Source organism: Sinocyclocheilus rhinocerous, unplaced genomic scaffold, assembly GCF_001515625.1.
Source record: "Sinocyclocheilus rhinocerous isolate Xijiao unplaced genomic scaffold, SAMN03320098_v1.1 scaffold757, whole genome shotgun sequence".
In the NCBI taxonomy this organism is placed as follows: domain Eukaryota; kingdom Metazoa; phylum Chordata; class Actinopteri; order Cypriniformes; family Cyprinidae; genus Sinocyclocheilus; species Sinocyclocheilus rhinocerous.
In genome coordinates, this window is record NW_015662957.1 from 1746855 (window position 1) to 1773833 (window position 26979).

The 26979-nt window shown below is 36.2% G+C and overlaps 1 protein-coding gene across 2 annotated transcripts in view; it reads left to right on the top strand.

The window, feature by feature from the left end:
- The first annotated feature begins 23059 nt into the window (after positions 1-23059).
- LOC107728618 (forkhead box protein P4-like) overlaps positions 23060-26979 on the top strand; it is a 133729-nt gene continuing 129809 nt past the window's right edge. The window contains exon 1 of one of the 2 annotated variants that reach the window (XM_016538868.1): positions 23060-23571. The gene's annotated coding sequence lies outside the window, so the exon portion shown is untranslated. The remainder of the gene's footprint in view (positions 23572-26979) is intronic. The other variant, XM_016538867.1, reaches the window with a different exon arrangement.

Here is a 26979-nt window from a genome sequence, read left to right on the forward strand (position 1 = left end):
GTGTTACTGACATGTTAAATATTTTTGGAATACAATTGACTATTTTGGTAGGTCTTGGTTTTGAAAAGGTACATTTCATAGTTCATATTTCTGCATAATATGTTTCATATTTTGCATTGCTAAACATGCTAAAAATACTTTTTCAAAATAATTTTCACAGAATACTTTATTTTTACATAATTTGACAATATTACAACTGGCAATGACACAAAATAAGAATATTATTTACAAATTATATTTAGCCAAATTTGTCTTATTTTATATATATAATTACTTATTTACATTATCATAGTTTTTAGCATTTTTAGCATTAGCATTATTTTTGGTGTATTTTCACAAGATTACATATTTTCACACATTATTTTTCTATAACTCATATTTACCTACATTTTCCTTTTTCATCTCAAACTCTTCATTGACACTGCATTTGTCTCCTTATTAACTAACATATTTTGACACTTTTAAGATAAATATTACCATAAAAGGCATTAGAAAATAAATAAAAACCATTAAGACATGGTAAATAGTTTCCACTTTTTTCATAGTTTTAACATGAAATTCACATAAAAAAAAAACAATGCCTGGGACAGAAGGTATTTGAAGAAATGTCCATAAAGCAGTAAACTCAAGAGACGGATATAGGCATACCATTGTTGTTTACTCTTCCCTGTTCAAACAGAGGATGCATGCATATTGTGTGGGTCATTTGTCCATAACTCACAAGATAAACAGTGAGAAAAGCCACCACCTCAGTTCCTATGCTCAAGCCATTATCTTACATAACCGCAAGTGCTGCTTCTGTACATTATTGCTAAACGTCGGCCACGCGGTTTCATTGACTGCAGTAAAGGATGGTGCGGTTTTGTCTGGAGGGCTGTGCTCTGCCGGCGGAGCGCGTTCATGTCCTCCTCCTCCCACTCTCTCCACGGGTAGATTGAGCCTCACAATTATGCTTTATTAATCTGCATCCCTTAATTGAAAATTCCCCTGATGAGGAGCGATACTCCGGGGCTGTACCTGGAATACGCCACTCATTATCTGCCAAGGTGCCTTTGTGGCCTGACGGCACTTTCCACCACGTCCAGGCCCTGCATGCAAATCAGAGTATGGTTTGTGTCCCTGATGACTAGAAAGAGGCGAATGAGAGAGAAAGAAAAGTGTGAGGGGGAATTAGAGACGCCATTGTTGGTGTGTTTAGTGTGATTCAATGTTTATGTGTGAAGAAGTGAAGAAGCATCATACCCACTGCATGTGTAAATATAAATATACTCTTACACATATGAATGTACACATGTAAATGTAAAGTTATTTTATTTTATTTTTTTATGTTTTATCTTGCATAGGGCACCAAGTAGGTCAGGACTGTCATCCCTGCTTTTCACACCTAAAATGAGCTTGTGGCAAGATTACAGCTAAATATGCCTCTAGTCCAGTTAATTATTTTCAATAAAATAATATTGAAAATAATACTGCACATATTATAATCAGATCTTGCCCATTTTTAATGTTTATGAGATAAAAATTATATTATATAAAATATCATGAACATTATTATTTATATTGGATATTATTACTGTGATTATTAAACATTATAAATATAAAAGTTGGTTACAACCTTTTATATCATGTGTCATATTCTATTATTATTATTATTATTATTATTATTATTATATTTTTAACTTTGATGCCATACATTGTAAGCAAAGTGATTCAAATTTATATTGAAACTTTGATCTACTAGTTATACGTAAGCTTGCTTGTAATAGTAAATACATATTTATTTAATGATTAACTTGCTTGCTTATCTCAAATGAAAGGGCAGTAGATGACATATATCTTTATGCAGACATAGAGAGAAAGATACATAAAACTGTTCACAAATGAAGGTACTTTACCATCTGCTAATTTTACCATCACATCTGCACTTCCAGGGCTTTCAGATTAACACTCAAAACATGTTAAATGAAAAGGTACATTGGTGGGAAATTAAATATGTGAATGGAAAATGATTGTTACATAAAATTGATTAGGAAGAAGAAGAAGAGCTAATAGGTGATTAAATATTAAGCAAACTGTTCAGAGAGGTTTCAGTTCAGACTTTAATCACCAAATCCCCTCGCTTCATTTTCCATGTTTTTGATCAATAATAAAGCAGTTCGTCTTGGCCATTACAGCCTCCCTCCCTCCCTCCCCGATTACTCTTCCTTTCTGATGCAAACAGCTGAGAAATGTGGGTCAGTTTGTCGTTTAAGGAGCAGCGCATATTAAATTGTATTTACCGTGCCATGCGAGAAATAAAAAAAAATAGAAGAAGAATCCTATTATGAGTTCTTTGAAAGTAATTACCTTAATTATAAGCTCTAATATAGTAAGACAGGGAGAAAAGGGAAGTGCGGGAGTCGTTTATGGACCAATTCGGGAACCGTTTGATTTAATGAGGCAGCAAAGGCACAGGGAGCACTATGTAGATGTCATACCGTCTCTTTTCCTTCCTCTCGTTCCCTGGAAGTATTTAAAAGCCTTTTCACTGTCTTTTCCACGAAACAATATGTTTTTTTCTCTCCTCTGAGAAGTCTGGTGACGGTAGGTGGCCCTATTGTGTTCTCTTCACCTTATCAGTGCTTTCTCAAATCTTTCTCCAGAAAGACCTGGAGAAAGTGTTACATCACTCGCCGACGTCATCACTCTTCAGTGACATCACGTGGAGAAAGTGTTACATCACTCGCCGATGTCATCACTCTTCAGTGACATCACGTAAGCGTCTTATTGGTCGCCCGCCCCCTCATCCCGACTCTCCTCTCGACCCTGTCATTAGTTGCGAGTTGCCTGCCTCTCCGCTTGTTATCTACAGTAACACACAAATGCAAAGGTGGAGTTTTTGAAAATAAACCCTGGGCGCCACAGCTTCCTCCCTGCCCTCTTTGCCCACATGCAGGCACGTCTGATAACAGCTCCTTAGAAAGGGCTCCTGTTTCACAGAGGGCTAATTGAGTATAACAGGTGAAAGTCTGATAACATTTTGTAACAGGGCTTTTTTTTTTTTGCTCACCAAGAGGCTGTTTTCTTTGATACAAACAAACAGCTGATAAGGCCAGAGGTGCTACAAGCTCTCTAAATATGTCATTTGAGTCCTCTGTTAGTGTTGTGGAAAACTAAAAGTAGCAAAATAGCTTAGCTATATGTAGTGACTACGTCTAACTATATTCTATAGCAAAATAGAATGTTCTATAGCAAAAACTCTACATTGCTGTTTTTATGTGTTGTATTGTGGATAAGGTTGTATTCAAATGCACAGTAAGTGTGCTCTCTATTATACTGTTCATAGTAGGCCTATTCATTTTAATGAATCAGTTCATTTGAAAGGTTCATGTAAATAAAGTGGTTCAAAAGAAACGGTATGCAGATTTGAGTTTCTGTACCTAATTTTGCATTTTTATTGCAAAATACGTAGTTAAATGCTGCTGTTGTTGACTCAGATATATTATGTTTGTTAAATACTGTTTGGAAATGTTAAATGATAACATTTAATATACACTATCGTTCAAAAGCTTTTGTTTTTGAAAGACTTTAATACTTCTATTTAGAATGCAGTAAACTGATTAAAAGTGAATATAAATACATTTATAATGTTAGAAAATATTTCAACTCAAATGAATACTGTTCTTTTGAACTTTCTGTTCATTAAAGAGTCCTGAAGAAAAAAAAGTATCACGGTTTCACATATTTTGCATATTAAAATGATTTCTTAATAATCATGTGACAATGAAGACAGGAGTAATGGCTGCTGAAAATTCAGCTTTGCCATCGCAGGAATAAATGACATTTTAAAATAGAAAGCAGTTGTTTTAAATTGTAATAATATAACACACTATTGCTGTTTTACTTGATTTTTAAGCAAATGCAGCCATGATGAGCACTAGAGCTTTTCTTCAACACACACACCTACACACACACACACACATATATATATATATATATATATATTATATATATATAATGAGAATGAGTATGAGAGTTTTTGAAAGATCCTCCTCATTTCTCCAGAGCAGCTGCTCTCTTCAGGTAGTAATGATTAGGTGAATATTTACCTCATGTGTATGTCATAATTTGTGTGTGAGAAGCTTTGTGAAATAGACAGGAAATCACTACCTACAGACTGGTCAGATCTGCATCAACCCACCTGTCCACCTTTCAAAACCAATATAGATCTCAGTGTGTCAAGACATAGCAGCAAAACAATAAAAAATAATTGCCACCCTTGAGAAAAAAAAATGTGATGGAACAGGCAAATGTTATTTTTGAAATACACATGATATGCGTCTCCGGTAAAGGAAAAAAAAAAAACGCAAAGCGTAACCCTCAAATTATCAACAGCATTCACATTTCAATGATAGCATAGATGAGTTTTTTTTTTTAAATGGACACACAATTATGCTCACTTGTCGTATATTAATACAGATTCTTGACATCTTCCATAGAGCCCGTGCTGTCAGCTCTTTGTCTGCTTTAATTGAAAATTAATGGTTAGTGTGTTGCCTTGGAAACCAAGGCAATGGCCGCCAGTGGCGTTCACAATTCAAGCAGACACCAGTGGCATTCGTTGTCCTGTCTGACCTTGGAAGTTTGAAAAAAGAAAAAGAAAAAAATAAGGAAAGAATGGCAAAAAAGACAGGGAGCAAGAATGTGTATATATATATATATATATATATATAGAGAGAGAGAGAGAGAGAGAGAGAGAGAGAGAGAGAGAGAGAGAGGGGTTGAATATTGTGTATTTTAGCAGGTAAAGAAAAAAAACATATTGTGCACGTGGAGTTCGACAGAGAAAGAAAGGAAGGAGAGGAAAAAGAATGATGGTGTCAAAATGGCAAAGAGAAGAGAATTATGTTTGACGGAGAAAGAATAAAGGCCCATCTCTTCATTCAATTCTACCTATTACCTTTGTGATACTACAGTGATGATGTTGCCAGGGGTTATATTATAGCGTCATAATAGGCCAGCCTTCGAGGAGCAGCCAGTGGCCTCTAAATAGGCTAGTCAAGATTGTATCTGTCTGGCAGAAGAAAGAAATCGACTTTGACTTCTGAGGGCATCGGCGCACAGAGCAACAAAAGGTACTTCGGGACGGCGAGGTGCACATCATGTGGATTTTAGAGTGGTGGTCTGGCTACTAGGATTGCGGGTTTTGAGGTTTCATGTTTTCTTGCAACTTCACAGGCCTTAGGGGGAGGCTAATATTAGATTTAGATATACATCTATTACCTATAATTCTGCAACCCAGTGTGTAAAGGGAAAGCCTTTCATCCACCTTCCTAATTGACAGTAGCTGTTCTTTCTGAATTTATCTTGAGTGACTTCCTCGTGGCTTCTTCCTTCCCCATTCGATTGAATGGCTGCTACCAGTGGAGAGCTACCACTCTGCCTTTGAATTTTCTGCATTCTTCTGACATGCCCTCTTTGTCTGAGTGCCCTAGTTGAATAGTGCAGGCACCTTTCGCTTCTCAGAACAGGAAGCTGGACTCTAACCGGCCACAAAAACTCTGCATGAGGGTCTGATAAGGCTCTTACAGACTCTCCCCCATCTGACCATTCTGAAGAAGAACTAAATCCCCTCAGTTTAAAACCAACCATAGGCCTTAACCACATGCCAGTAAATAGCTTTTAAAAGGCACTAGGTATAAAGTGGTTTTGTACTTATTTTGCGTTCAAGTTTATGATTCTGAATTCTGATTGGATGAAGCAGCTGTAAAATGAAAGTTTTTTTGAACATTGGTGACTTTTGTCATATTGCTGTTGCCACCATGTTATAAAAGCAATAAGTCACTAAAGTCTGTGTGTAATTGTGATTTTCTGAGCCTATTTAATTACTGTAATTACCTTCTGAGTCTGACCCTGGTATGTAAAATAGAGCATGACACGACAGAAAAAAAACCCATATGCATTACTGTTCATTGGGAAAGAAATTAATATTTTTATTCCACAAGAATGCGTTAAATTGATCAAAAGTGACCGTTTTTATAATGTTACAAAATGTTTCTGTTCCAAATAAATGCTGTTTGTTTGTAACGTTCATCAAAGAATCCCTAAAACTGCATTATTGTTTCCGCAAAAAAAGTATTAAGCTGCACAGCTGTTTTCAACATTGATAAAAAGAAATGTTTCTTGAGCACCAAATCAGCATATTAGAATGATTTCTGAAGGATCATGTGACACTGAAGACTGGAGTAGTTAATTTTTTTAATATTATATGAATTCATTTATGAAAACCTCACATTTCTGTACATCTGGAAAAAGGGGTCAATATATAAATGTCCTATAATTCTGCAGAAAGAATCCCAAGAGTTAAAGCTCAAGCCTCTCATTCTCATTCTTAATTGACTTCCTCGTGGCTTCTTCCTTCACCATTCTATTGAATGGCTGCTACCAGTGGAGATCTACCACTCTGCCTTTGAATTTTCTGCATTCTTTTGACATGCCCTCTTTGTCTGAGTGCCCTACTTGAATAGTGCAGGCACCTTTCGCTTCTCAGAACAGGAAGCTGGACTCTAACCGGCCACAAAAACTCTGCATGAGGGTCTGATAAGGCTCTTACAGACTCTCCCCCATCTGACCATTCTGAAGAAGAACTGCATAAATCTCCTCAGTTCAAAACCAAACATAGGCCTTAACCACATGCTTTTAAAAAGTTTTAAAAAGCTTTTAAAAGTTACTAGGAATAAAGTAGTTTTGTACATATTTGTGTGTTCAAGTTTATGATTCTGAATTCTGAAGCAGCTGTAAAATGAAAGTTTTTTTGAACATTGGTGTCATATTGCTGTTGCTACCATTTTATAAAAGCAATACGCCACTCCAGTCTGTGTGTTATTGTGATTTTCTGAGCCTATTTAATTACATTAATTACCTTTTTTTTAAATTTTTTTAAATGAATTACCTGCAGGGGCATTTTTGCGTTCACAATTTAAACATGTTGGGAAATTTTAAAGTCACTTTTGGTGTCATTTTTTGCCCTGAGTCCTTGTTAACTTCTGACCCCGGTCCCTCTGAATGTAAAAATAGAGCATGACACGACAAAAAAAATAAATAATAATAATAATAATAAAAATAAATAAATAAATAAAAGATTTGACCCTTATTTGGAGCTAAGCATGGTTGGGTGAAATGCTCTAGTTTATTTTGATTTACAGGGTTATAATTATATTCCCCTGGCCTGTCTGATCCCAGAGTCCTTTTATGAATCTGCGCTCCGGCCCAGCGCTCCAGCATTCTGTTTGTTTATTTGTCCGTGGGTCAGCTGGACTTGTTTCTGTACTGAAAGAGGCCTTGGGGGATTATGTTTTACAGAGCCGCGAGGGGGAAATTTTCCGAGCCCCTGTTAAAGAGGGAAATGCGGAGACAATGGAGGAAGACAGAGCGATTGCTAAATAGAATCTGCACAACTGTGGGGATGATCCATGCTGCTATTCCTCAGGGGAGAGCGAGAGAAAGACAGAGAAAGCGAGAGGTCATGGAGATTCATTTTCCCTTTTGCCTTGAGGGAAGGCACAATAGCAGACTCACAACCCCTGAAGGCACGTTTGTTTGAGTGTGCCACAAATTCAATTTGCTCTTGTTGAGAACATGTCACATTTAAATGATCGGCATTAACGTTGTCAACAAGAAGTTGGCAGAACAGGGATCTGAATTGGCATGTTGCCCCAAGACACCTGGCTGCTTAGCGCAAATGTAACCCATGCTATCATGCGGCACCGCATTTCATTTTGTATGTTTATTTTTAAGAATTAAGCATTGCTTGCTTCTCCTTAGTACTTAAATAAGTACCATTTTAAAGAAAATGTGACTGAATCTGGTACATTCGCTATCCTAATTGTCTGTTAATCTGAGGACTCTCATTTTGTCACCGCTTTTTATGTTATGTAAAAAATATTTTATTTTATTTTATTTTATAAGCATTGCTTTCTTTTCCTTAATTCTTAGTCATTTTAAATGTACCTTTTTAGAGACAATGTGACCGAATCTGCTACATTCCTCATCCTAGCTGACTTCTAATCTGAGGACTCTCATTTTGTCACTGCATTTTATGTTATTTTTTAATATTATATAAATTAATTTCATGAAAACAAAACCTTGAATTTCTATACATCTGGGGAAAAAATGGTAAAATATTTAAATTTAGCTAGTTTCATTACCTTTTAATTATTTATTTATTTTCTAAGAATGAAACGTTGCTTTCTTCTCCTTTGTTTTTAGTCATTTTAATTTTAAATAAAAAATTTGCTAAATGTGCTACAATTAATCTGAGGACTCTCATTGTGCCACCCTCCCTCCCATTTATTAAATTTAGTTCACCATTGTACAAAGTTAACACATATGAGTGATGAAATAAAAAAAAATAAAAAATCCAATTCTTTGGAGAGTTTGACCTGAGCATTCCCAATTCTCTGCGTTTTTTGCCATGTCTTTTCAGACATTTCTTCCCTGCATTTTGAAGTAGAGTGAAGGGCTTTTCAAGGCCTTAATATTTCCGTTGAGTCTGAATAATGAAAATCATCAAACAGATTGGAGGGAATAATTTAATAAATGGCAGAAGCATCCAGTGCGCCGGTGCCTGTCATTGTGCTCCAGAGCATTTAGTCACATTGAAAAACTCTCTCGAGGCCAATGAGGTCATGGATCATTCATTAATCCCCCATTCTTTGGCGTTAGTGCAGAATTTTGAAGGTCTTCTTATACTGTATCGATGATGTCGAATACGCGCACACATATGCACATTTCTTACGTGCACTTTAAGTGAGACACGCAGTCATAGTGCAAGTCCTTGCCCATGCGTTCCCTCCCTCCTTGGTGCTATTTAAAGCTTCTAAACGCAACAGTTAATTCTCCCTCGTTTAGTAGCCGCAAGCTCTCAGCCAGGATGTCATAGCAGCGCAATAAATCCCAATAAACATTTATTGTGCATAAATAGCATCATCTAATATCGCAATGTTTTTTTTTGCACCCTTAAGTGTCTTCTGACTCTGAGGGAGTGAACACACCTCAGTTTAGGCTGTCACCACGTTAAGCTCAAGTCGTGTACGCTTCTGTCAGCGGCTTGTCAAACTAAGTGCTTGTTGCAGTATTTAAGGACGAGTCTGCGATGCTGTTACAGCCCCTTTGCGTCCCAACATGCCCTGCTTCCCTGGATACACTCTGTTGTCAGTACACACAAGTAAGATGGCAGTGTTTGACATCGTCTGGTGCTCCGGTTTGTAAGATCTGCAGGTTTTATAGCTGTGGGAGGAACACATATCATATCCACTGCCGTGCGCTTGTTTGCATCCCCTCTCTTCTTTTCAGCCGACACTGTGACAGCGGGCGACCTGCGGAGGCGATGGGGGTCATCGCGGTTTAATTGCCATTTCGTGTTCCCGCCCCTCCTCGATCCCTCTCTACGTTCTGTGTTAACGCACGCAATCCTTTGCAAGAAGGGGGAAGGAAAAAACAGAACCGTCCGTGATGAAGCGTAGGCGGACGGTTGCCGGGGCCCCCTCTCGTCAGCCGGGCACCCAGCAACCGAACACAAACACAAGTTAAGAAGAGGCCAGCGTTCTCACACAAAACACATGCTACAGATCCCGGCCTCCAGACGCCAGAGCATCTGAATCTGCACACTGTAAAATAATAACACGTAATAAGCTTGATTTTCTTTTTATATGCATGTGTGGCTGAAAATTCCCATGACTAAGATTTCTTTTCAATATTAACCATACCGTGCAACAAAAGGAAGATTTTAAAGTGTGCGTGTGTGTGTGATATTTTAAAGGGATAGTTCATCCAAAATGTAAAATTCTGTCATTATTTACTCAACCATATAAATGTACTCACAACCATATAAATGTTAAAAAATTAAAAAGGAAAAATTCTGAAAATTGTTATAGTCGCTCTTTTCCATGCAAAAACAATTACCATGACTGGAGCTTTAAAGTTTCTAAAATTATGCAAAATCAACTTAAAATCATCATCAGATCTTAAAACCGAGATCTAAGCAGCTTTTGCAAGACTTTTAAGGTTATATGTATTTTCTGAGTCGTAAGAGTTATTTTTCACCAAAAATCTTCATTGAATGAATCAAGAGTGAATCATTCTGATTTTTAAATCAGATCAAATGATTCCTTAAAAAGATCTGCCTCCAAAAATGTTGTGTCCATGATTCTGATATTATCAGACAGAAGAAAATCAAACCGTATTTAGTGTATTTACTTAAAATATTTACCCAGTAACTACAAGGCATTTACTTTTTTACTCACCCTTATGTTGTTCCAAACCTGTAAGACCTTCTTTCTTCTGTAGAACATAAAAGAAGATATTGTGAGAAATTAACAATAGAAGTCAATGGTAATCAAAATATATCAGGATATATTATTTTGTGTTTTGCAGGAAAAGAAAAAAAAAACATGAGGATGAGTAAATGATGACAGTATTTTAATTTTTATGTCCCTTTAAATCAGTTCTTATAGTTTTTACGGGCTGTGATATACAGCCCTGAAGGTATCTGACTAGCCTTGCCTCCTGTAGATTGCTCTATCTTACTAAACACATGTACATGTGTTTACTCACCATGCTACAGCGTCCAGAGCATGAATTATTCACACTTAGATGTAATGGACCCCGCTGAGCGGCTTACAGACTGAAGGTTAGTGTGGGAGCGGGGTTAAACACAAATAAAGGGGCCAGCGATGGCTCTTTTAACTTAGCATCTACATCACTTAATCAATCTATCAGCTAATCAATCAAATCCCCCTCTTTCACATCCGTTTTCTTCCCCCTGCTGGTCGCTAGCTGATGGCTTACATGTCCTAGCTTCAATCAATTGGCTTTTCAATCAAATCAAATTGGTTTACATCAGTCTGATTGGCCCACATTAGTCAGCACAGATGTACAGACTTTACATCAATCCACCAATCAATCTGCCAGCCTGCCGGCCGCTCAAACCAGTCACAGGGCCTTATATCATTACATGCACAAAAGACACACGCATACATACACTCCCAGAGGACTGTCCTCATTTCTGTCTCTCTCGTGAGCTCCTTCAGATCCAGCCTCTAGAGGGGACTCTAAAGTGGACTTAGATTTTAGAGTGGTATCACACGTGTGTGTATTCATGTGCGTCGCTGTGTGTATTTGAGCAGGTGTGTGTGAGAGAGATGTGAAAAGTAGCAGTGGGTTCGCTGAAGAAACACTAGTTATTTAGTTAGAGATGTTTTCTGTTTGTTCTTCATGTGGCTACTTATGGGATTTGTGAATGTGAAAGTTTTTCAATGTGCAGTTGACAATACTGTAAATAAATGATATTGAGTAAAGTACGTATAGTTATAATTACAATTATATCATAAATATTTACATATTGATATACAACATACATCAAATAAATGTTTTAAAAAATAAGATGAATTAATAATTTTAACAAAACATTTTTTTATCAAGCAGTTTGGGGTTGTTTTATGTTTTATGCTCACAAGGCTGCATTTATTTGATCAAAAAATCAGTAGACATAGTAATATTGTGAAAGCAGCCAGTACTCCAATCTTAAGTGTCATATGCTGATTTGGTATTCAAGAAATGTTTCTTATTATTATCAGTGTTGAAAACAGCTGCTTTTTGTGGAAATAAATGGCACATTTCTAGGATTCGGTCATGAATAGAAAGATCAAAAGTTCACTTTTGATCAGTTTAATGTGTCCTTGCTAAATAAAAGTAAAAAAAATCTGGCAAGCCCCTAACGTTTGAATGGTATTGTATATATTTAAAAAATATGACGTTCTATATAAAATATTACCTATTTTCTTTTTGTTTGTTCGTTCACTTATATATATATATATATATATATATATATATATTTTTTTTTTAAAGAGTCCTTGAATGTTATCTCACAGTTTTAATTTCACAGGAGTCTCTCTCCCTTTTCATTAAGACTAAAATTGACACATCACACTAATGTATCTTGAATCTTGAAATACAATCTCTTTCAACACTGAAAGCTCCAGATTTCTCAAAGTGTGTATGTGTGCATGTGTCTACGTGTTTATTAATTTATTTGTTAATGATATGTCAAAACCCTATTTGCCCAATAAAAAGGTCTTGGGGTTGTTCGATGGAGTTTAAAACTGTAAAGGTAACATTACAAATCATGGCGCGCTTTCTGAGAGCGGCTGCCAAGGCGACGGCCTGTGCACATATATAACCATCAAAGGCTGCGAGGCTTTCTGGCCCACACTCGGGCTCAGTGGGAATAAAGCTGTCTTCTACTGTGCACTGTGGGGCTGTAAAAAGTTTGGACGGGTAATAAGTGGCTCATTTTTAAATGAATATGCGTCAGTCAGAGGGAGCGGGTCGGCCAGATCCTAAGCTTTCATCCCAGTGCTCACGGTAATGACTCGTCATAAATGAGAAAAAGAGGGAGAGAGAGAGGGTACAGAGATGGGGAGACAGAGGAAGAAATTAAAGTAGTTGTGGGGAGAGCATAATGCACGTTTCCGCATTTCGGATTTGGGGGCTTGGGGTTGTTAGTACTGGCATCAGTGATAAGTGAAAAGCCAGACAACCTCACTTCACACACACACACACACACACACACACACACACACACACACACACACTTACAGATGAAGTCTGCTTTCATTCAGACGTTTTAACTTATGTGTGTGTGCACACTGAAAGACATGGCACTCAAATTAACATAGTTTCTCACATGCTCTAGCTAGACCAAATAAAGTTAAAACGTCCACCTTCGTCACCATCGGGGTTCACGGCAAACTCCGTCCATCCGGCAGGATTTCAATAACCATCTTCAAGGACATTTCCTTCCTTCAAACTCAGCCAAATGTGTCTTTATCTAATTCCCTGTCCGCAAGACGTATCCCCATCCTCTCATTATGTAATTTGTCCTCTTATATTACTCTTGTGTTTGATTTTGACAAATATGCGGATTATCTGAATATGGGATTTTTAAATATATGGCTAATGTTAACTTTCATGTCTGTCTTCTAATCTGCTGAATATTCATTATGGGACTCAAGGACAAGCAGAATTGCAGAGGTCATGAATTCTGTCCAGAAGGAAGAGATAGAGAGAGAGAACAGATAGATGGGGTGAGAAAGAGAAGAAAAAAGGCGAAATAATTTACTTTTGATTAAAATTTAAACAAGGATTCACTCTTGAATCACAGAAATCAAACTGGTGACCAGTCACACTGAAATTATTCTGAAAGTGTACAGATTTTCTTCAGAATACATACAGTCAGTTTGGTTAGTAGTGATCGTTTTAAGGGCTGGACACTTTAGTAAGAGGTGTAAACACTCATTTATCATGATGATAAAACTACATTACACCATTTAGCTACAGTATGTAACCACAGAAATAGTCAAAACAGTTAATAAACAATCTTACTAATATTGCAGCAAAAATATCTTAAACAGTCACTCAAAATTTATAGTAACTTAAATAATTAAATATGTTCTGTATTTATATGTTTTATGTATACAGTTTTATTTAATTGTATTTATTTACTGTTTGCCTGTTTGTTTGAAATTTTTCATTATAAGATTTGGAGTGGAAGTTGAAAATATAATTTTTATTATAGAAACATATTTTATATATAATAATATATTCTATTATTTATTGCATTCAGGTGATGATATATAATATTTACTTATTTTATTTTATTTATTATGCTTCATCATAGAATTATATTTGATATATAATTATATATTATTTATTTGATGTATGTGATTTTATATCATATTTATTTATTGTTTGTTTGTAATTTTGGATTACTAGACCTTGCCTAGTAGTAATGGAGTGAAATGTGAAAATCTATATTTTATCAAATAATTATATTGATCTAAAATTAAGTATTTTATTATTTATTATTTAATTTTATTTTATGTATGCAATTTTATATAATATTTATTTGTTTATGGCTTGTTTGTTTGTATTACTATTTAGACATTTTGAATTTGGCCTAGTAGTAATGGAAAAAAAGATTAAAATATAAGTTTTATTATAGAAACATATTTTATGTATAATTCTGTATTGTATGTATATGTTTTTTTTATAATATTTATATATTCAAACATTTATTTGTTTGAAATTGTGGATTATTGTTGAAAAAACATGATTAAACAAATGATAATAATGATAATTATTATTATTATTATTATTCTTATTGTTGGTGATGATGATGATGCAGTTATTTCTTGTTAGTTTGGGCTTATTAATAATGCATCAATTTTAATCCAGTCTTTAATTTAGTCAATGCTGTGGATGCAGTCAAAGATTTGGAAACAGCAAGATTCTTTTCTCCCCTCCTGTGAAAAATGATAAAATAAAGAATATGTCAACACTATCAATAGGTAAAAGCCAACAATAAATGCTCCCCTTGTGGTCCCTCATATCAGATCCAGATGTCTCTTTGACACCGGCGCAGCGGCGCAGGGAGACAGAACTCTGATGTATTTTATATTGAAACCAAATCCAGCATTGAGAGTGGAAATGCCACGGCCTGCGCCGTCTAACAGCTCCTGAAAGAGGCTCGAATCTGAGTGGGCTGACAGTACCTATCCTAACCCAGCATCCTGCGTGCCAGGCCGCCTGCGTGACAGCTCTCCTCACGCAGTGAAAAAGTCAGGGCTGATTCCTGTGGGATCTCTTCGCAAACAAAGGACAATGCCGCTGGATTTCCTCTGGGAACTGCAAGTTTGGCCGGAAGATTTGGGCATACTGCAGATTGATAATGTCAGTCGGTTGAGATATGGAGTGTCATTTTAGTGAATACCGGATCAAAAAAAAGAATAGGTGGGAGGGAGACAGCATGTCATTTGTTTGCTTTGATACAAGATCGCACCCGAGGAAGAGAGCAGAGGGTTTGTGTGTGTGTGTGTACAGACACACCGCCTCAACAAGAGACCTTTTGCCGCCTCCTTTTGTACGATCGGCAGCTCTCCTCATATGTACCGCCGCTGGCCCCACCTCCAGTGAATGAAAACTTAGCAAACTCCTCTCTCCCTCCCACAATCCCGCAGCCCTCTGCTTCTCCCATCACCCCCCTCACTATTCTCAGGGGAGCCAGGTGACACTTCAGCCCACTCGCAGAGCCTCTGTGGCTGGGCTACAGCTGCGCCGAGCAGGGCAGAGTCGGTCAGCTCCTCCTAAGTGGCCTCAGGCTAGATTTGAACCTTTTTTTTCTGTTTGAAAAACGCGGCACCTTAAAACAGCTCGTTAAACGGCGGCCTCATCCCGGTTCCTTTTTTCCTTCCCGACTGATCTGGGGTTTTTTTTTTGTTTTTTTTTTATAGCTTTATTCAAGATCAAGTTCCTCACATGACACGGACCGTTAGGATCAGTTACCGCTCCCCGAAGACAGCTCGGCCATGTGGTTTATGTGAGGATGGATACAGTGTTGACAAAAAGACGAGTGCGAGGGTAAAGAGGAGAGAGAGACACGGCAGCAGAGGAGTAAACAATTCCGCGCTGCTTTATTTAACACCCTCTAACCAAAGCCAGCTGGGCCTGTAAACACGTTTATGGCGATTTAATGAAAACATGCTGGTGTGTCTATGATCTTCCTCACCAATCAAACGGTGTAATTTGTATCGCATACACTGCCACTGTCTTGTGGCATAAACAGTGGCTTGCAGCTGTCACCATAGTGTCTTATTCGGAGGTACAGTTTCAATACTGCTAAACAGCTCTTTTGACTTTTTCCTCCCATTTCTCCATGAAATCTCAAGGGCGGTTGGTTCTGTTTCAATTTCTTTTGCTATTAAGGACCTTGGGGTATGTTTGTAAACAGTAATAATTTTTATTTTATATTTTTTTAATTACATTACTCCCACGTGGCAGTTAAATGATTTTTAAGCGTAATACCACACAAATACAGTTTCAAATAAATGCAGACACACTCACACTAAACTTGCTGCTCTACATCCTCAGGCAACGGCCTGTGTCGTCTGTAACTGAGTTGGCCTGTATGTGTGTGTGTGGTGTCTGTTGTTCCACTGCCTGCTGAAATGCAATTTAGGCCAATGACACATGTCACAAGTGACCTTAAATTTAGCTTAGTCTCACTAGTGGAGATTATGACACAAAACCTACATAAATAATCCCAAGCACTTCTTCTAATTTACTTCTAGTTGTTATTTTATCCTCTGAATTGATTATTTTTAATATAACAGCTGACACTGAAGACTTCAGGTTCAATACATAAACTCAATTAAAAGCACTTGTGGCATAATCTTGATACCACAAAAAAAATATTTCTCTCCTTTTTTTTTTTTAAAGCAAAATCTGGTTACAGTCAGGCACTTATTATGGAAGTGAATAGAGCAAATCTGTAAACATTAAAATACTCACTGTTGTAAACAATATGCATGTAAACATGATTTTAGTGTGAAAAATACAACTTTTTCTGTGTAAAGTTATTTTAGAACTTCATTGTTATGACGTACTGCCTATAAAAATTTTGTGAACAAATTCAGAGCTCATATAATGCATACATTTTACCAGAAAAGAAAGAATGTTAAGTGGTTTTATAAAATTATAAGATTTCAAACCATAACCTTCATATTTTAGTGACAGTTATTTCCGTGATAATCAACATTATGCCACAAATGCTGTCAATTGAGGAGAACTTGCATTGAACCCAGAATATTCCATTAAAGTGGTTCGTTTACCGACTAAATAGATCGCTAAAGTTCAATGATAACTACTTTTTATCAGTTTTAACTCACCTCGTAAGCATCATCAAGTTCTGTAGTGTGACTAAACCCCTTTTTTTTTTTTTTTTACTAATATTGCAGCAAAAATATCTTAAACAGTCACTCAAAATTTATAGTAACTTAAATAATTAAATATGTTCTGTATTTATATGTTTTATGTATACAGTTTTATTTAATTGTATTTATTTACTGTTTGCCTGTTTGTTTGAAATTTTTCATTATAAGATTTGGAGTGGAAGTTGAAAATATAATTTTTATTATAGAAACATATTTTATATATAATAATATATTCTATTATTTATTGCATTCAGGTGATGATATATAATATTTACTTATTTTATTTTATTTATTATGCTTCATCATAGAATTATATTTGATATATAATTATATATTATTTATTTGATGTATGTGATTTTATATCATATTTATTTATTGTTTGTTTGTAATTTTGGATTACTAGACCTTGCCTAGTAGTAATGGAGTGAAATGTGAAAATCTATATTTTATCAAATAATTATATTGATCTAAAATTAAGTATTTTATTATTTATTATTTAATTTTATTTTATGTATGCAATTTTATATAATATTTATTTGTTTATGGCTTGTTTGTTTGTATTACTATTTAGACATTTTGAATTTGGCCTAGTAGTAATGGAAAAAAAGATTAAAATATAAGTTTTATTATAGAAACATATTTTATGTATAATTCTGTATTGTATGTATATGTTTTTTTATAATATTTATATATTCAAACATTTATTTGTTTGAAATTGTGGATTATTGTTGAAAAAACATGATTAAACAAATGATAATAATGATAATTATTATTATTATTATTATTCTTATTGTTGGTGATGATGATGATGCAGTTATTTCTTGTTAGTTTGGGCTTATTAATAATGCATCAATTTTAATCCAGTCTTTAATTTAGTCAATGCTGTGGATGCAGTCAAAGATTTGGAAACAGCAAGATTCTTTTCTCCCCTCCTGTGAAAAATGATAAAATAAAGAATATGTCAACACTATCAATAGGTAAAAGCCAACAATAAATGCTCCCCTTGTGGTCCCTCATATCAGATCCAGATGTCTCTTTGACACCGGCGCAGCGGCGCAGGGAGACAGAACTCTGATGTATTTTATATTGAAACCAAATCCAGCATTGAGAGTGGAAATGCCACGGCCTGCGCCGTCTAACAGCTCCTGAAAGAGGCTCGAATCTGAGTGGGCTGACAGTACCTATCCTAACCCAGCATCCTGCGTGCCAGGCCGCCTGCGTGACAGCTCTCCTCACGCAGTGAAAAAGTCAGGGCTGATTCCTGTGGGATCTCTTCGCAAACAAAGGACAATGCCGCTGGATTTCCTCTGGGAACTGCAAGTTTGGCCGGAAGATTTGGGCATACTGCAGATTGATAATGTCAGTCGGTTGAGATATGGAGTGTCATTTTAGTGAATACCGGATCAAAAAAAAGAATAGGTGGGAGGGAGACAGCATGTCATTTGTTTGCTTTGATACAAGATCGCACCCGAGGAAGAGAGCAGAGGGTTTGTGTGTGTGTGTGTACAGACACACCGCCTCAACAAGAGACCTTTTGCCGCCTCCTTTTGTACGATCGGCAGCTCTCCTCATATGTACCGCCGCTGGCCCCACCTCCAGTGAATGAAAACTTAGCAAACTCCTCTCCCCCTCCCACAATCCCGCAGCCCTCTGCTTCTCCCATCACCCCCCTCACTATTCTCAGGGGAGCCAGGTGACACTTCAGCCCACTCACAGAGCCTCTGTGACTGGGCTACAGCTGCGTCGAGCTGGGCCGAGTCGGTCAGCTCCTTAGTGGCCTCAGGCTAGAATTGAACCCTTTTTTCTGTTTGAAAAACGCGGCACCTTAAAACAGCTCGTTAAACGGCGGCCTCATCCCGGTTCCTTTTTTCCTTCCCGACTGATCTGGGGTTTTTTTTTTGTTTTTTTTTTATAGCTTTATTCAAGATCAAGTTCCTCACATGACACGGACCGTTAGGATCAGTTACCGCTCCCCGAAGACAGCTCGGCCATGTGGTTTATGTGAGGATGGATACAGTGTTGACAAAAAGACGAGTGCGAGGGTAAAGAGGAGAGAGAGACACGGCAGCAGAGGAGTAAACAATTCCGCGCTGCTTTATTTAACACCCTCTAACCAAAGCCAGCTGGGCCTGTAAACACGTTTATGGCGATTTAATGAAAACATGCTGGTGTGTCTATGATCTTCCTCACCAATCAAACGGTGTAATTTGTATCGCATACACTGCCACTGTCTTGTGGCATAAACAGTGGCTTGCAGCTGTCACCATAGTGTCTTATTCGGAGGTACAGTTTCAATACTGCTAAACAGCTCTTTTGACTTTTTCCTCCCATTTCTCCATGAAATCTCAAGGGCGGTTGGTTCTGTTTCAATTTCTTTTGCTATTAAGGACCTTGGGGTATGTTTGTAAACAGTAATAATTTTTATTTTATATTTTTTTAATTACATTACTCCCACGTGGCAGTTAAATGATTTTTAAGCGTAATACCACACAAATACAGTTTCAAATAAATGCAGACACACTCACACTAAACTTGCTGCTCTACATCCTCAGGCAACGGCCTGTGTCGTCTGTAACTGAGTTGGCCTGTATGTGTGTGTGTGGTGTCTGTTGTTCCACTGCCTGCTGAAATGCAATTTAGGCCAATGACACATGTCACAAGTGACCTTAAATTTAGCTTAGTCTCACTAGTGGAGATTATGACACAAAACCTACATAAATAATCCCAAGCACTTCTTCTAATTTACTTCTAGTTGTTATTTTATCCTCTGAATTGATTATTTTTAATATAACAGCTGACACTGAAGACTTCAGGTTCAATACATAAACTCAATTAAAAGCACTTGTGGCATAATCTTGATACCACAAAAAAAATATTTCTCTCCTTTTTTTTTTTTAAAGCAAAATCTGGTTACAGTCAGGCACTTATTATGGAAGTGAATAGAGCAAATCTGTAAACATTAAAATACTCACTGTTGTAAACAATATGCATGTAAACATGATTTTAGTGTGAAAAATACAACTTTTTCTGTGTAAAGTTATTTTAGAACTTCATTGTTATGACGTACTGCCTATAAAAATTTTGTGAACAAATTCAGAGCTCATATAATGCATACATTTTACCAGAAAAGAAAGAATGTTAAGTGGTTTTATAAAATTATAAGATTTCAAACCATAACCTTCATATTTTAGTGACAGTTATTTCCGTGATAATCAACATTATGCCACAAATGCTGTCAATTGAGGAGAACTTGCATTGAACCCAGAATATTCCATTAAAGTGGTTCGTTTACCGACTAAATAGATCGCTAAAGTTCAATGATAACTACTTTTTATCAGTTTTAACTCACCTCGTAAGCATCATCAAGTTCTGTAGTGTGACTAAACCCCTTTTTTTGTTTTTTAAATCATTCTCTCTCTGAATACTGACATATTTCTCTTTAATTATGTGGGGGAAAATGTTGTAGAACAGCCAATTCGTGTAGCCAATTATGTTTAATTTAATTACCTGTCGACTTTGATAATTATTACCCCTGATTAACCACAAAGCCTGCTCTTAAATGTTAATCGAAAGTGCTAGATGAAAGTGCTGAGGAGTTTTTATTTTTTCATTCATAAAAGAGAATGTTATTAGATTACAGTGACTAAGATACTCACCTTTGTCTTCTACTGTAATATGTCTGAAGGGCTGCATGGCTCTTGTTCGCTTGCAGTGTCCTTGCTTTAGTCCAGCAATGCCCTCATAGACCATGAAGGTTTTTTCCCAGCGTTGTTGGTCTTGTTTATGGTCCCTAAGGACATTATGCCAGCACAAACAAGTAAACAAACAAACAAACAGACACACGCAGATAGCATCACCAAATATCCCACTGCCTGGCAGGAGTGAGGAACAGAATCTGAAAATAACAAACAGATGAACGAGTAAACAAACAACATACAGTAAATAGATGTGTTGTTTTCCATGTCCCCGGGCTCTGGTGGTGGTTCTCAGGGAGCGTAACAGTGTGTAACCTTGATACTTTTAGACTTGATCCTCAGCTTTGATGTCAGCTTTGGGACTGATGAAGTAACAAACATTCAGATCTTTAGCCGAGTGAGAATTCACCCTCCTTGTGGTCATATGATGGCATGTCACAACAATACTAATCAAAATGGCTTACCGAGTCTGTGTGAACGGAAGTACCGTTTTAATGGACACATTTTTTCCCATTAAAAATGTGAAAGTTCATTAGTTCATCATTTATGTATTTTATGAAGGAATAAGACACATTATAGATCTCAATGCATCCATGATTCTGATTATTACATGAACCAAAATACATATACACCGTAAAAAAAAATATTTTTCAAAGTTGTAAATAAAGGAAAAGTTATTGGAGTATGTTTTACAAAAAAATTCCAGTCCAGTTCCAGTCTTTATACTTCAAAATTTAATTTTTAAATTCAATGTTCTTTGCGAATTATTTGTGATATTTAGCAATTTTTGAGTTAAAATTATTTCAAAGTAACTTTTTTTTTTCAGTGTATGGTCCTACAATGCTTAATGAAAGGACATGGGAAATTTGTTAAAATTGATTTTCGCTGGGAATCTATTTCTTATATATCCAGCTGTAATCTTGTTTGCAGGTGTTTGTGCTTGTGTGAGGTGAACTGTGTAGGTTAGTTAGAGAGCCAGTCATCCTATGTGTTCTTCATAATCCTTTCATGAGTGCCTCATTAGCCTGTGATGGCCAAACCACAAGAGTGTTTAATCTTAACCCCGTGATGGCGAGCAGACCGAATCTCCTTCTGTCCATCTTACCATGGGCTCAAGGTATCTGTTTTGGACCACAGACTTTGTCATGCTTGACCATGTGCGTGAGGTAAAACAAGTTGTGTAATTCTGTGTTTGTGTGTGTTTAATCATGATAATCTGATGGGGAACTTTGCAAACATGCACACAAGATCAAAATAGTTTAGCATGTTCTTTTGTTTCTCAAAATATTCAGTGTAGTTCTAAAGTGTATGATTTTTCTTTTTCCCAGACTGATGTGATCAAACACACAGTAGTATAACAAATAACTTTTTTTCAGTAAATCTAAAGCTATAACTACAGTCTTAAAGTTTAGTCAGTTTTTTTTTTTTTTTTTGGCCAGGACTCTGAGGTCCATATGGCAGGACACAGAAGTGAAGTCAGCATTGTTTTATGAGCCTGCTGCTTTCATTTTAGGCCAGCATGGCTACATCGTGGATTATTGATTTTTCTAATGAATATGTCTTGACTAATGGGGGTCGTATCCTATTGTCCAGTGGAGATGTGAATGATTGCCTTTTTTGATGGTTGAAGTAAAAGAGAATTTTTGCTGAGAGAAAGTTTCCACTGACCATAAAATAAATCATATTTGAACATTTTTGATAAGATGACAGATTACTGATAAAGCATCACCTTGACTATCCATTAAAAGTTGGGGTGATTTTCATAAATCAGCAACTTGTTCACGTCGTTGCTAAGGACTTCATTTGGACAATTTTAAAGGTGATTTTCTCAATATTTAGATTTTTTTTGCACCCTCAGATTCCAGTTTTTCAAATAGTTGTATCTCAGCCAAATATTGTCCTATCCTAACAAACCTCAATGGAAAGCGTATTTATTCAGCTTTCAGATGATGTATAAATGTCAGTTTCAAAAAAATGATCCTTATGACTGGTTCTGTGGTCCAGGGTCACACAAACACACACACACACACACACACACACACTGTAAATGTACTTATATAATAATAATATACGTAGCAATATATCATATGTATATGTATATAATGGTAAGTATATTAGCCTACTTATACACAATGTTATCTCTCTATATATCTATCTATAATATTTTTATCAAGGATTATACACTTTTTAAACAATAATTACTATTACTATAATAGTAAGAAAAAGAAGAAGAATATTTAGAACAACTAATTCAAATTTTTTAACAATTATTGACAACAACAAAAGCAAAGTATGATTGAAAGATGGCAAGCAGCAAGAACAAACTTGTTATTTGCTGAGGAGTAGATGAGGAGCAGGTAACGGTTCCCGTGGTGAGTCTGTCATTTAACTAACATCTGTTGCTCGTCGGTAACCACAATGGCCAAACTAACCCCGTGATGCGCGCGCAGGTGAAGAGATCACTGCGAGGTTTTGTGTTGCGCTTCAAGAAGCAGCAGCGCAGAAGATGTATGCGCCCCCGTTCTAGACGCATTACGGTAGACCAAACTGTCCCCTAACACATCGCCAACAGAAGACACAAGCGGAGTAATTCAACACTGATTTCTCTGCGAATGAGCGAGGAACAGACGAGATGCCAAAAACTCCAGCGAGAAGCATTATTGGGACTTTAGGAAAACTCACCGTGTGACTAACTGAAAGAAAGAGAGAAGACCTGAAGCGACGAGGAGGCGTAAAGAGCCGCGTGCTTGTTCTTCATGAACTTTGCGGAGCGCTGTGACAATGCAGCCTTTGAGCTAGTGCACGATTATTGTTTCCACTTATCACCCTACTGAGTGACCAGTCTGAGAGAGGAAGCCAGTCAAAAAGGAAAGGAAGACTAATAAAGACAGTTGTCGCTGAAAGTAATGGTCTGAAGACATCACTCATAGAACAGGATTTTTTTTTTCCTTTTGCGTTGCTCTGCTGAAGGTTTCTGGAGTCACTGGGACATTCACGAGAGCTGGAGGGACACATCCACATGGTCCAGCCGTAGAGTGAAAGTAGAGTTCTTCACAATATCCTAACAGGTTCATATCCACTTTTTACTTCTTCTTTTTCTTTTTTTCTTTCTTTCTTCTTTCTTTCTATTTGCTCCTCGCGAGATTAAGCGTGTATAATATTAAAATGTAACGTATCCCAGATTTGAATGCATGGACGCGTTATCACACACACACTTATTCAGATCAATAGAAAGAAATATTAGAGTCGGTGTATTTTCTTAGACCTTTGCAAACGGGATACTAAAGCTCTCAGTGTCACAATAGATTTGACGACGCAACTTTTTTTTTTTTACTTCACACTTTTAAACCGGAGATGATAGCGTGTTATTATTCTGTAGCCTACGAGAGAATAATAGGCTAACTGAATAGGAATTATATATATGCACATTTTTGATAAAATACGTAATTAATAATGTTGAAAGGTTTTAGATAAAAAATGAACCCCGATCGTGAAAAAGACTGAAAACAAGTTTAGTGAACATGTGCAACTGAGTTTGAAAATATCACCTGCTTTGAAATCTGATCAAAACGAAAAAAGAAGAAAAAAAAAAACTTTTAGACAGATCAGATAAAGTCATTTGGAATAAATATATGTTAGTGTGCATTTATTTATTTTATTTGATGTATTTATATATTTTTTCCTCCCAAAGACCATACGCTGCTTCCACAGTAACGTATATAATCAGATATTGCTTGGCCTTGGCAACAAAACTTTCCTTATAAACAATTTAAGTTAATAAACAACACCGAAGCATGCACATAAACAACAAATTTAAATTACGGTTATTTTATGTAAGTTGGCTTAATTTATTTCTTATTATCCGTCAAGCTGATTGCTTTTAACAGGCCTTCAGCAAATACTAATCTGATTTTAGGCAAATAACCCATAACTTCTGACTGGTCAGTTTTAATTTATATAAGATACAGTGTTAAGAAATAATAATTTATTATAGCGGAACGTGAAGAGAAATAAAGCGAATGTATTTAAGATTAGCCTATTGCTTAGTGTCGATTGTACCGATGTGTTACTGAGACAATTACATATTAAAAATATTACGAATTAAATAAAAGAAATATAAAAATAAGATTAACTCGGCAAACACGATTAGCCTATTTATAATCATTAATTCAAATGCATCAATTACAGCGAGATACAGTGACGTTAGTAAGGTTCGTATACATGCAAAATAAGATTTCAAACAGAGATGAAAAAGTATTAACTTTGCACTTCAAAGAGATAATGTTGTTATTTTTTTTATTAGGCTATTATTATTTCAACTAGTCAGTTTTCGCCTAAGTGATGCAAAACTGAATGTCTTTATTTAGTGATTCATTTTTACACAGATGCATGAACAAAATGAACTTTTTCCTTTGTTTTTAAACCGTACAGTTAATGGATTGTTATTCTTTTCGTGATCAAATCAGCGCTGTTAGTTTCGCCCTCAAACACTCGCGACAGCAAAACTAACACAAAACAAACCAGCAAAAATGTAAAGATGTCAGTACGGGGCATTAAAAGTGAATCTGCAGAGGGAACTACAGCTCAGGAGTTGAACCAAGTACACTATAATTTCGCTCTCTTTCTGTACTTTCTGTTTTTAAGAATACATCTCTACATAAGTCAAAGAAAAATACATATTTGCATCATCATCTTCCTCATAATCTGGCAGTGTGTAAATCTCATGTTATTAAGAACTGATTGATGGAGCTTTGAACACAATTCATTTAAATCTAATATAAAGTATAGGTGAGTCTTTGCTTAATTCACTGTTGACATTTACTGCACAATGCAACTGTACCCTATATTAAATCACAAGACGAACATTTGATTGAACAATGAGGGATCATGCTAAATGATTTACTTTGAAGAAGTAAAATGTTTCTGACATTTTCAATTAGTTTAATCTTTTAATTATTTAATCTTCATTTTTTTTACTAGCAGCATTTAAACTTACATAAAACGGCGTTGGAATTTATTTTATGAAAGTGTGCTTTCATAAAATAATATTTAGTTTTTTATATACACATCTGTGTGTAAAGACAAATTATTTTTTTGTTGAACTAAAACACTTTTTTTTGACTTTTTTTTGTTTGTTTTTACAATGTCCGTTCTTTGATATATTGCCTCTTATGATAAACAGATTCCCTGCTAATTGAAATGTGACATGTGTAAATGTAGATGAACATAAGCATAAAGTGAAGAATACAATTTCCATTTGATCTGCTTGTGCCATAGATGAGTGGAGTGATTGAATTATGTTATGTGCTTAGAGTAAAAGTGATAATTCATGAAGTTGATCAAGAATACAGCATTTCGTTCAGAGGGGGCATGAAAATGGCAGTAAAGTGGGTAATTTAGTTACTTGCATGGCCGTCAAGCAGCTGCAAGCGGCAACAGCTACACCTCAGATGATAGTTTTAGCACTCTAACGGCGGACACCAGACTACTTTAGAGTTCTGGTTATAATTGATATATCACTTGTTCTGTGATAAGTGATTGTTTTATGCTGTTCTTCGTGTTTATACAGACTACTAACCTAACTTTCGGAGGTCTTTTTAAATATGTTATTTTGATAAATGTGTGGATTGCATGGCAGGCTGGTATCCAGCCCACTGTGGGTGTTTTTCTGGGTAGAGAAGGTCTGGAATGTGTTTGTTTTGGACGTTAATGTTGAGACTAACATGATGGCATGTGTACATTTAGGCATGTTGCTTTTTGATGCGTATTTTAGGAACATTTGGGGATTGAAACTTTATTTGAACAACCAGTTTTCTGCTAATGCAAATATATGTCGGTGTGTGCTGTGCAAAAAGCATTTAGTGTGTGTGTGTGTGCTCTCTTTTCAAATTCAGATGAGCCTCAGTCAAGTGATTTAGAGGTAAATTTAAGTTTTTCAATATCACGGGTGGTTTTAACACAAAGCACTCTGGTTCTCGTGAAGCACTGTCCCTTAGACCCTCACATGGCATTTCCACCATTAAACTCTTTTACTGTTCCAAAAATAATGTTAGTTTTCACACAAGTGCGTTTTTAACCAAAGCATTTTGAAGAGCGATACATATCCATCTCTAACTGATTAGGAATATTTTTTTTGTCAACCGTACTTTTGGCCACCTCTGCTCTCCGAAACATGTTTGTGTGAAATATGTCAAGCCTACGTTCTCCCTTTCATATTTCAGCTGACCTTGCGTGAAAGGTCAGGCTAGAATTTTTACGCTCGTTTGCGTCTTTGAACGCACCAGCTCCGGCACTGACCAGCGGCAACCACCACACATGTGGTTTTAATTGAAGATGTTTTTTTGGTGGAACGAGGCTGAGGCTGAGCATTTTTTAGTGGATGTGAATAATAAATTATGCACGTTTTTAGACAGCGAGGGCTGCTTTTATTGCTAGTCGGAGAGTGGTGTCATTTTCTCTTCAAACTCTGAGCCTTG